Source organism: Arvicola amphibius, chromosome 7 (genome assembly GCF_903992535.2).
Source record: "Arvicola amphibius chromosome 7, mArvAmp1.2, whole genome shotgun sequence".
Taxonomy (NCBI): domain Eukaryota; kingdom Metazoa; phylum Chordata; class Mammalia; order Rodentia; family Cricetidae; genus Arvicola; species Arvicola amphibius.
Genome location: NC_052053.1, coordinates 44,699,638 through 44,711,712, shown reverse-complemented (window position 1 = coordinate 44,711,712; position 12,075 = coordinate 44,699,638).

The window sequence follows — 12,075 nt, the reverse complement described above, 5'->3', positions numbered from 1 at the left end:
AGGTTTGTAAGCGGGGAGAGAACAGGGCAAATTCAGAGTCAGGGGGATCAAGGCAGTCACTGGTCCTGTGTGAGGAGGATAGCCATTAGGCTGAGGAAAATTGCTTCTACTGAGCAGACAGTCTCAATGTGCTTCATATTTGTATGTGATCATGAAATCCAAGCTGAGCTGGGAAGGAGAGCAAAGAAACAAAACCAAACCCAGCAGATACCGACAATTGAGGATGGCAGTAGCCCAGCACTACCAGAAGTGGTTTCCTGGCCTTACAGGGGCCTCCGCTCAGGGAAAGCTGGGCCCTCTGATACACTGCAGAAAAGAATATCAAAGTGAGCCAAATGAAGTCAAGTTAGTGAGTTTATGTAGGAGAAAGATGGCCGATAGACCCAAATGGGCCGTAGCCGGCCAAGCGCGAATGAGCATGCGCAGTAGTAACTTTCCCCTTGGGCCAACCTGGAGTCTGCTGCAGTGGCTAGAGACTGCTGTCATGGAGGCCAGTGGCCAGTGGAGCTAATGGAGAAAGGCCAACACACCTCTAGAGGCTAGAGGACCAATGGGGTGCTGGGAGGGGGATAGAAAGACGAACCCGATTTCTGCAATAAACGAGTCTGCAGCACATTCTGCTACTCAGCTGACTCCCAGAGTCTATGTTGTTGATTCCTTGCCTCCTCCCCGTCCCCCATGGGGTGTCTGTGCAGGGTCGCCTGCAACAATGAAGTATTTAGGGGGCTGAGGAGGTGACCCAGTAGTTAGAGTGTTTGCCGTGCTTGCAGGGGACCTAGGTTTATTTCCAGACACCAGCATCAAATGGCTCACAACCACTGTTAACTGTAGTTAACAGCGGTGATCTGATGGTCCCTTCTGGCATCTGTAAGCAGCTGCACACATGTGGCATGCACACACACAAATACATTAAAATAAATGGAAAAGTATGCAAACAAAGTTATAAAAGCAAAGGCTAGTATACATGCTCAAGTCATGGGTGTGGGCTTGGAGAGAGACACACACTGTCATGTTTAGGTGTCTTTATAATGGCTATATGTTAATAAAAACGCCTATGTCTTTTTAAGTTACCTTATTCAAAGAATGTTTTTTTACAAGAAGGTTTGATAAAACAAAGGTTAAATTTAAGTGACATTTAAAAGCTGAGTAAAAATGTATGAGCTGACTTACTTAATTTTTTATATTAAAGAATACACTTTTTAAAAAAATTTATTTGTTTATTTATTATGTATACAATGTTCTTTCTGCATGTATGCCTGCCCGCCAGAAGAGGGCACCAGATTTCATAGATGGTTGTGAGCCATCATGTTGTTGCTGGGAATTGAACTCAGGACCTCTGGAAGAGCAGCCAGTGTTCTGAACCTCTGAGCCATCTCTACAGCCTCCAAGAATTTCCTTTTGAAAATGAAATTTTGAATGGATTTAGGGTTGAAAGAAGAGAGATAGTATGTTAAAACACATGGTTACAAACATGTATGTTAAAAGACATGATCACAAACATTGTACCCTGGCTGGGCGGTGGTGGCGCACGCCTTTAATCCCAGCACTTGGGAGGCAGAGGCAGGCGGATCTCTGCGAGTTCGCGGCCAGCCTGGTCTACAAGAGCTAGTTCCAGGACAGGCTCTAAAAAAGCTGCAGAGAAACCCTGTCTTGAAAAACCAAAAAAAAAAAAAAAAAAGAAAAAAGAAAAAAGAAAAAAAAAAAAAACAAACATTGTACCCTGCAGGAAGCAGAGGTCATTATTTCCTGATTTTTAACTTTTTAATGGCTTGTTAATTTTTATTTTATGTGCATTCATGGTTTGCCCACATGTATGTCTGTATGAGGGTGTCATCTCACAGACATATGTGAGCGGCCTCGTGGGTTCTGGGAATTGAACCCAAGTCCTCTGGAAGAGCAGCCACTGCTCTTAATTACTGAGCTATCTCTCCAGCTCCCTGCTTTTTAATAGTCTGCTAACGTATTTTTATTTATTTGTTGTATATGCACGCACTTCGGAGTGCATGTGGAAGTCAGAGGAGCTGGTTCTCACTTTCCACCACACTGCTTCTGTCTGTTGGTGGAACTCGGGTTGCCAGGCGTGGCAGCCGTGCCTTTGCCCACTGAGCCATCCTGCCAATGTCTAATAAGTCAATGTATTAGTTACCTTTCTGTTGCTGTGATCATGACCAATGCAACTCGTAGAAGGAAGGGTTTGTTTACACGCATGGTTCCAGAGGGACAGGTGGCTATCAGCAACAGGTAGGGTGGCTGGAACTGGAGACTGAGAGCTCACATCTTGAACTGCAAAGCATGAAGCTGACAGAGTAAATTGCAGAGAAAGGAGAGGCCTTGAGCTCTCAAAGCCCACCACCAGCGACACACCCCTCCAGCAGGGCTGCACCATTTAAACCCCTGCAAAATATTCAAATGACCGAGACATTCTCATTCAAACCACCACAGCAGACAACACAGACAAGTAGCTGAAAGGCACAGGAAGATCTACCCAATGTGGTCTCACTGGGAAGAGGGACAAAGACCTCAGATGAACGCTGCCCTCCCTAAACGCACAGCACATCCATCCTCAGGTCCTGACCGGAGGTTTTGGCTTAAGTGTAAGGCAAAAGGTATAGGTAGCTCAGCAGTCCTGGCCAAGTTGTGGTCCTTCCCATCAGTGATCCGCCATTGTCTTTTTACTTCCCTCATGACCCTAAAACCTTGCTCTTCACTGCTGATGACTTGGAGGGATCCCAGAGTTTTCCCCTTGGGGGAGCCTGCAACTGGGTACTCCTTGTCCAGTTATCCCTCTTGTTTCTAAGATTCTTTGTTAAAGTACTGTTTCAACGGGCTTCTGATCTCTTGAGTTGAGAGGAGAGTGTTGTGTAGTTAGTTATATATTAGCAGGCTTGGAGGACAGAGGGGATGGGCCCCACCCTCATAATCAACAGCCCATAAGACCAGAGGCAGAACTCATAGCTGCAATTGCCGGTCAGAGGAATGAGACATGAGTCATACCCCTGGTCTTGGTGGAGACAGGACATTCAGAACCTCTTGGAAAGGTCATTATAGATAGCTATTAAAGCCTGGTTTCTGGAAACCTAAACCTTACTAGACTCCTGTACAGCAGGAAGCGTTGTGGTGAAGAATACGTGTGTGCATTGCCTCTGCTGCCAGAGAGAAATCCAGCAGGACTGACAGCTGCCTGCCTGGGTAGCACAGTCTCACAGGAAAGCTGCCTGTTCTAAAGACTCTAGAAATAGCATAAAGTCTGCCAAAATGTAGAATAGCACATTGTTCCCCTTGGCCTTTGTCTTCCCCTCCCCTGCCCTGAGGGTGTGTGCTGTGCGGTGCTCTGCGATGGACTCTGTCACACTGTGCTGTGCGCCTTGAGTCACCTCAGTGGACACTGCTGGGTGGAGGACCCTGGGGAGGCTAAAGTGAGATCCTCATGAGGTGCTTTGGGTTTCTGCCTGGTTACTGGGTTTTCTTCATCTTGTGGTAAGGCATAAGCATTTTCCCTTGTCTAAGAATTTTTTTTTCCTATCAAGGGTTGTTTACTCAACAAAGGCCCATACTGCCGTAACCACCCCCTTCCCCGTCTCTCCAATTACTCAGTCTTGTCAGATTACGAAGCATTCTCCCACCAATGGGAAGAGACACAGTCACCATCTACACTTGGGATAAAAGACAGAGTTTGTTTTAGTTACTTTTCTAGTGCTGTGACAAAAATACATGACCGAGGAAACTTACAGAGAAAGCATCTAGAGGGTGCTTCCAGTTTCAGAAGGTCCATGACCACCATGGTGTGAACCATAGCAGCAAGCAGGCCTGGGGCTGGGGAGTAGTGAGAACTCACATCCTGATCCACAAGTAGGTGGCAGAGAAAGAGAAAGACTCAGGATGTTGTGAGCTTTCTCTCAGGATGTTGAGAGTTGTCTACAGAGTTATTCCAGGACAAATATATACAAAAACCCTGTCTCAGGGAACCAAGTATTCAAATATATGACACTATGGGGCCACTCTCATTCAAACCATGGCCATGCATGCTTGCTGTGGGTTTGGGTTTTGTCTCACCTTTTTTACAAAAAGAAGTTGCTTTGCCAAGTGGCTCTCACTTTGCGTGTTCCTTTATGACACTACAAGCTTATTCTTTTCCCACACTCGAGTTGAGGCCACAGACCTCCCTGCCCCTTTACAGTTACACATTCCCTCTGGTGTGCACTTCTGCATCATGTTGCATTCTCCTTCACTTCCTGCTCTGGTGATTGTGTGCCTCAGACTGTTTGCTCTGGCTCCACTTGACTTGGGTCTTTTGTTACATCTATACTAAAATGATACCTTCTTCTTCTTCTTCTTCTTCTTCTTCTTCTTCTTCTTCTTCTTCTTCTTCTTCTTCTTCTTCTTCTTCTTCTTCTTCTTCTTCTTCTTCTCCTCCTCCTCCTCCTCCTCCTCCTCCTCCTCCTCCTCCTCCTCCTCCTCCTCCTCCTCCTCCTCCTTCTCCTCCTCTTCTTCTCCTCCTCCTCCTTCTTCTTTTTTTTTTTCTTGAGTCAGAGTTTTTCTGTGTAGCCCTGGCTGTCCTGCAACTCTCTCTGTAGACCAGGCTGGCCTTTGCCTCCCGAGTCCTGGGATTAAAGCTGTGTGCCATCACCACCCAGCTTTGTTACCTTTTTCTAATGGAAGGTAGCTACATTAATGTTCTTTCCTGAGACTCTATTGCCGTGTGATGGACTTGGTGACTTCCTGTTCTGGATTGAGTGGTATCTTAGTTTCTTTTGCTGTTGCTATGATAATATGCCCTGGCAAAAGCAACTTAAAGAAAAAAGAGTTTATTTTGGTTCATGGTTTTAGGGTACAGTCTATATTGGTGGAGGAGTTCTGGATGTAGAAAAAGTCCTGGATGTAGAAACTTGTGGTAGCTGGTCTCATGGCATCAGCACTCAGGTAGCAGAAAACAATGGATGCTCCTGATCTCTTAGCTTCCTCTTTTTTGTGTGCAGTCTGGGACCCAACCCTAGAGTACAGTTCTGCTTTAGAGTGGGTTTTCCCACAAAGGGCATGGTGGCACATGCCTTTAATCCCAGCACTTGGGAGGCAGAGACAGGTGGATATTCGTGATTTCCAGACCAACTTGGTCTACACAGTGAGTACAGGACAGCTAGGACTACATAAAGAGATCCTGTCTCAAAATAAACAAACAAAAACAGAAAGTTGGTTTTCCTGCCTCAAGTAAACCAATCAGAATCCTCACAAACATGGCTGGAAAGTTGTCAACACTAACATCACAAGGATACTAGATCTCGTAAGGCATGGGATCCTTCTGCTTTTTGAGGTACTTATTTTGTACAAAGTACTAACTGAATCCTCAAAGAACAATAACTAACCAACACACCAGGCAAAGAGAACTCTAGAACTGGTCAGGCTGGGTTTGCATTTGGATGCCACCAACTGAGGTAACTAGAGAGTTGGGAGGGAATGCTACACGCTACACATGATTGGCAGGAATCTCATGCTGGGAGAAGGAAAAGGTTGGGACCCTGGTGCTGTGTCCTGAGGGGATCATGCCTCCCAGGAAGTAAGTTTAATTCAATTCTGACAACTTATTGGACCACCCTGCAGGAGACTGGAGCCAAGACAATGAGTCAGTGCTGGGCTGGACCAAAGATAGCACCTCCCATGGACCCTTGAGAAAGTCAACAGAAAAGTGACTTTAAACACTTGCTCAACTGAGCAAATAAATTAGTGGAAAACACTACCTTGTTCCCTATGTGTATGCTCATACACACACACACACACACACACACACACACACACACACACACACACAGGGTATGAATGTAGCAGGGGGGTTAGATGGGAGGTCGAATGGATCAGTGGGAATGGGAGGGGATGATGGTATAACAGAGGTGTGAATATGATGAATCACATTGTGCATATATACGTAATTATATACATGAGACCCATCATTATGTATAATTAATATATGCTAATAAAAATCATTTTAAAAAAGAACAGGCCCTAACAACAAGTCATAAAGATGAAAGTGACATAACAAGACATGGTGGCCATCAGCTAACTGGCCTTAGGTGCTTCCTTAGTAGGGGAGTTTTATCTTCTCTTTTTGATGGTGGTTCCACCTTCAAATGATCTTGCAATAACATATTGCTGTGTCTGTGTGCCTTGGTTATCTTTCTAATTCTAAAAACCAGTGAGTGGGGACCCTACACCCTCCCGAGGCAGAGAGAGACTAATGTTAAGGAAGCATGAGGACAAGGCTGTCACGCTGTCGCTGTCGTTGGAGACACCTCTGTGTATAGCAGCTGCCACCTTCATCAGAGCAACTTGCAAGAGACTCCGAAGATCAGGTTTGTTGATGAATGATGCTCCTACACGGAAGGGATGCGATCCTTACCCGAGATTCTGGCCACTCCCCCCCGGCCCCCCCCCTCCGACACACACACCACCTAGCGAGTCCTTCGTAATTCTGCGATAGGAGTGTGCAGCGTCTATTATGTGGCAATTTCCTCTAATTGAGCAATTCCCTCTGGGAAGGAGTGAAAAGCTCAGAAAGTAAACAAGGTTACATGTCTGGGAAATGGAAACTTGGATTCTGAAAGGCTCCTTCCCGTCTTTATAAAAGGAGTAAATAGCTGTTGGAGGAGGATATTAGATCAGCCAGTCCAGAGAGAGAGAACAGTCTCTGCCTGAAAGCTGGAGAGAGCACCAGGGCTGCAGCCTTCTTGAGTTGTCACCGTGTTTTGGTAGTGCAGGTGCTTTTGAGTCTCCCCTGCTCCTATATGTAGCCCCTCATCCATACTCCTGTTAGGAACCCCAGTAAAAAAATGCTTGCTCACTATGGCTTGCTCAGCCTCCTTTCTTATATAACACAGGGCCATAAACCTAGGGATGGCACTGCCCATAGTGGGTGGGACCCTCCAATGTCTGTCACTAGGCAAGAGAATGCCCTACAGCATTGCTTATAGGCAATCTGATGGAGGCATCTTCTTAGCTGAGGCTCCCTCTTCACCTGTGACTCCAGTTTGTGTCAACACTGACCAAGACTAACCAGCGATGCTGCCGAAAGAAAAGAGTTTTGTTCTGTTTGTTTGTTTGTTTTTCAAGACAAGGTTTTGCTGTGTAACAGCTCTGGTTGTCCTGGACCTCATTTTGTAGACTAGCCTGGCCTCAAACTCACAAGGATCTGCCTGCCTCTGCCTCCTGAGTGCTGGGATTAAAGGGGTGCGCCACCACCAACCATAAAAGAGTTTTTGTATGGCAATTTCCACCAAATTCAAACATTTGGAGGGGGAGGCTCCTGAGACTCAGAATAAAAGGGGGGCTTCCCCAGGGACACAGAAGTGGAAGACAGCTGGGTCAGGGACTCTGACAAGCTGAGCTGCCAGGAGGAGATCCTTGGACCCAACATCTGCCTTGGAGCATGCAGAGAGCTTCAGCGCTGCAGTCTTCCCTGTGCTGGGCAGACTTTCCATTGATGCAGCTGCTTTTGCATCCTCCCTGCTCCTTTGTGTAACCCCCCAGCCATAGTCCTGCTAGTAACCCCAAAACTGTCGGTTCGTGAAATTGGACTTGGGTGCAATTGCTACTTTAGTCTGACATAGGTTCCATGTCTCGGGTGAGTTGTTGGATTTGGCTTGCAGATTGTAGTTCACAATCAAGAGAAGCCAAAGAAGGAACTCCAGACAGGAGCTGAAGTACTGACTATACTGCTTACTGGCTTGTTTCTGCTGGCTTGCACAACCACTTTTCTCATATCACCCAGGCCCATCTGCCTAGGGATGACACCATCCACAGTAGCCTGGGTCCTCCCACAACAATCAGCAGTCAGGAAGTGCCCCTCAGACATGCCCACATTGATGAAGCGGCTTCTTCAATTGGGGTTGCCTCTTCCCAGGTACTTCTAGGTTTGCATGTTGACAAAACTTACTAAGACAAACATCCAAAACTGAAAGATAATTTAATAGCTTTTAGGAATATCTGGGTTGTGCTGGATTTGAGTTTTAAAGTTTGGTCTCAGGGCTGGAGACACAACTCAGCAGTTAAGATCACTTATTCCTGCAGAAGACCCAGGGTTTATTTCTCAGCACCCACATGATAGCTTACAACCATGTTTTTTTTTTGTTGTTTGTTTGTTTTCAAGACAGAGTTTCTCTGTAGCTTTGGAGCCTGTCCTGGAACTAGGGCTTGTAGACCAGGCTGGCCTCGAACTCACAGAGATCTGCCTGTCTCTGCCTCCCGAGTGCTGGGATTAAAGGTGTATGTCACCACCGCCTGGTGCTTACAACCATCTGTAACCCTGGTTCTAGGGGAAGCCTCTTCTGAGCCCTGTGGGCACCAGGAAATGTTTGTAGTGCAAGATATACATGCAAGGAAAACACCCATATATATATATATATATATATATATATATATATATATATACACATATATATGTATATATATAATAAAAAGTCTTTTAAAAAAAGATGTATAAAAGATAAAATTGAGTTCCATAGCTGAGCTATTTTATGAGGCCACACCCCTCCATCCGTCTCCTCTCTTAACCCCCTTCTCGCCACCACTCTCCTTTTCTCCTTAGTATACCTGTGTTCTCCTGTCCCCCTTCCTTAGTAGCCCCCTCCCTATGAACATGTCCCTTTAACAAGAGCATTGCAATGGAAAAGGTGAATCAGTCCTTACTCTGACTCTGAGTACACCACTCTAGCCCTTTGTGCCCATGCTGTTATGAGGGAAAAGAGAAGGCTCTTGACAGAAAAAAGACGTCCAGTTAAATATGGCATTGGAAGTGTGTGCCTTTAAATATTATCTAACACTCACACAGGTGGCAGTGAGGCACATAAAGGGCGCCAGCAAAGCAATTCCATTATTTATGTGTGTGTGTGTGTGTGTGTGTGTGTGTGTGTCAGGGACGGGGTGGACTGTACTCCAGGGGCCAAAGGAGATGGCTGGGGCCACCCTACACAAATACAGATTAATCAAAAATGGCTGTCGGTTCAAGGGAAACATAGTATTCTGCTGCCCCAAGCAGACACATGAAAAGTTATTAAGGGATTTTATGACTCATGTCACCTGGGAAGAGATGCATTAGCTGCTCTGGTCACTTGTGCCTCTGGAAGAAAGGGATTAAGATCGATATTCTCAGAAGTTGTCAGGGCATACCTCTGCATCTCTGTAGTAACCCAGGAGGCGGGGCCAGCTATCACCTTGAACCCACAGCACAAAGAGGCAAATATTCCCAGAAGACTGGCAATTAGATTTTACCATAGCCACACTATAGGAAGTATAATACCTTCTGGGACTTGCTGATGCTTTCTCAGGGTGCACTGAGGCCTGTGCAGCCTAGACCAAAGACTCAAGAAGCTTCCAAGACTGTTTTGGGGTGTAGTGAGGAGCTGCAGGCAGGCCTGTATTTCATCCTGCCTGGCTTCCGGCCGCCTGGCTAGCTTATACCCCGAAATAACAACACACAAATTGTATTCTTTTAAACACTGCCTGGCCCATTAGTTCCAGCCTCTTATTGTCTAATTCTCACATCTTGCTTTAACCCATTTTTAATAATCTGTGTAGCACCACGAAGTGATGCCTTACTGGGAAGATTCTAGCATACATCCATCTTGGGCAGGAGCTTCATCGCGTCTGGCTCAGAGAGGAGAGGCATGGCATCTGACTAACTTCCCAGCATTCTGTTCTGTCTACTCCACCCACCTAAGGGCCGGCCTATCAAATGAGCCAGGCAGTTTCTTTATTAACCAATGAAATCAACTCAAACAGAAGACTCTCCCACATCATTAGGGGGCTGGTGAGATGGCTCAGTGGTTAAGAGCACTGACTGTTCCTCCAGAGGACCTGGGTTCAATTCCCAGCACCCACATGGTAGCTTGCAGCTGTCTGTAGCTCCAATTCAAGAGAATCTGACATCATTATACCAATGCGCATGAAATAAAGTTAAATAAAGTTTATATTTCAATAAAAAAAAGACTGTTTTGGAAGAATTCCCCACACCATGAACTCTCCAAATCACTCCAAAGTGACAATGGTCTTCCATTTATCTTTAAAATAACCCAAGAGGTCTCACAGGACCTGGACATATCCTACTATCAGTACACTTCTCTTTGGGTAGTGTAGACTGGACAAAGTCACCTATTAGAATCTTCCTGGCCCAAATATGCCCAGAAGCCCCAGGGATGTGGTTATCTTAGCTTTCTGATGTTTTATTAAAAAGTAGAATCAGGACAGATATGGTGGTCCAGGCTTTTAGTCCTGGCATTTAAGGAGGCAGGTGGATCTTTGTGAGTTTGGTGGTAACTGCTAAGTCTACATAGTGAGTTCCAGGCAAACTAAGGCTACACAATGAGACCCTGCCCAAAGAATGATAAAACTCTTAGATTACAATAATCAAGCTCTTTCAGCTCCTGAGAATAAATCTCATGAACCACAAGGATAGCCAAGAAACTCTGTTACTGAAATTCTGGGGGAGGAGTCCCTATCAGATCAGTTATGTCTGAGTTGGAAGGGCCCTTTCCAGAACTGTTGTAGAATATTATTTTAAGATGCAATATATTTGTTTATGCTGTGCAATATTTATTTAATGATGCAAAGATGTGTTGCATTCTTTTATGTTACATTTGTTTAACTCTGTAATCCGTGTTACTTTGCTCATATAAAACACCTGATGGTCTAATAAAGAGCTGAACAACCAACAGCAAAGGCAGGGAAAAGGATCGGCAGGGCTGGCAGGCAGAGAGAATAAACAGAAGGAGAAATATTGGAGAAAAAGATCAAGGAATGAGAAAAGAAGGGGTCAGCCACCCAGTCAAAGGTCAGACACAGAATAAGAAAGAAAGAAAGAAAAGATATACAGAAATAGAGAAAGGTAAAAGTCCAGAGGCAAAAGGTAGGCAGGTTAATTTAAGTTAAGGAACGCTGGCTAGACACAAGCCAAGCTAGGCCCAGGCATTCATAAGAAAGAATAAGAGTCCATGTGTGTGATTTATTTGCTAGCTGTGTGGTGGGCCCCCGAAAAGAGCCAGAGAGAGAGAGAGAGAGAGAGAGAGAGAGAGAGAGAGAGAGAGAGAGAGAGAGAACAATAACACAGGACCTTTAGAGTCCACTCATGGTACTAAAGCTACAGGGTCTTCCCTCACAGGGCCAAATCTCGAAAAGGAAACTGCCCCATTTAGGGCTCCATGGTCTCACATCATCCTGAACATCTGTACCCGAGAACCATTAAAATGCTCAAAAGTCCTACAAGAACCTGTTTGATTATAAGTCTATCAGTGACAGCCACAGTTTTTGCTTTTACGTGATGGCTTGGTGGGGTTCCTTTGAGGTACTAGAGGGCAACCACACAAACTCACTGACTCCAGTTTCTCATTGTTTCCTTGTATTCCACCCCAGTTGTCCTTTGAGTGTTCATGTGTGTGAGTGATGTGTGTGTGTGTGTGTGTGTTCATGAATACAGATGCTTGAGGAGGCCAGGCATGTCAGATCCCTTGTAGCTAGAATTATAGGCAGTTTGTCCTGCCAAACATGGGTGTTGGGAACTGAACTCCGGTCCTCTGGACCTTCTCCCCAGTTCTCTGCTAGCCAGTGTTTGTCAACCTGGGAAGACAGAAACTTGACTCCATCAGGTTGAACTGCAGGCATTTTCTTGGTTGCTAATTGACGTGGGAAGGCCCAGCCTATGGTGGGTAGTGCCACTCCTGGGCATGTGGTCCTAGGTTGTATGAGAAAGCAGGCAGAGTGAGCCATGATGAGCAAGCTGGTAAGCAGCGTTCCTGCCTCCTGCCTCCAGCTTGAATTCCTGTCCTGGCTTCCCTTGATGATAAACTCTAACCCGTAAGATGTAATAAGCCCTTTACTCCCTGGTAGTCTTGTTCCTGTTTCACCACAACCACAAAAAGCAAACTAGAACAAGCCCAATTCATCTTTAAAAATAATTAAACATTTCTTTGGTTATCAAACACCACCAAATGGTGAGCCCTGAAACTATATATACAAGTAAGTTACATTATAGAGACTGAGCAGGGTGTATTTAGGAGTGTGTGTGTGTGTGTGTGTGTGTGTGTGTAGCAATAACTC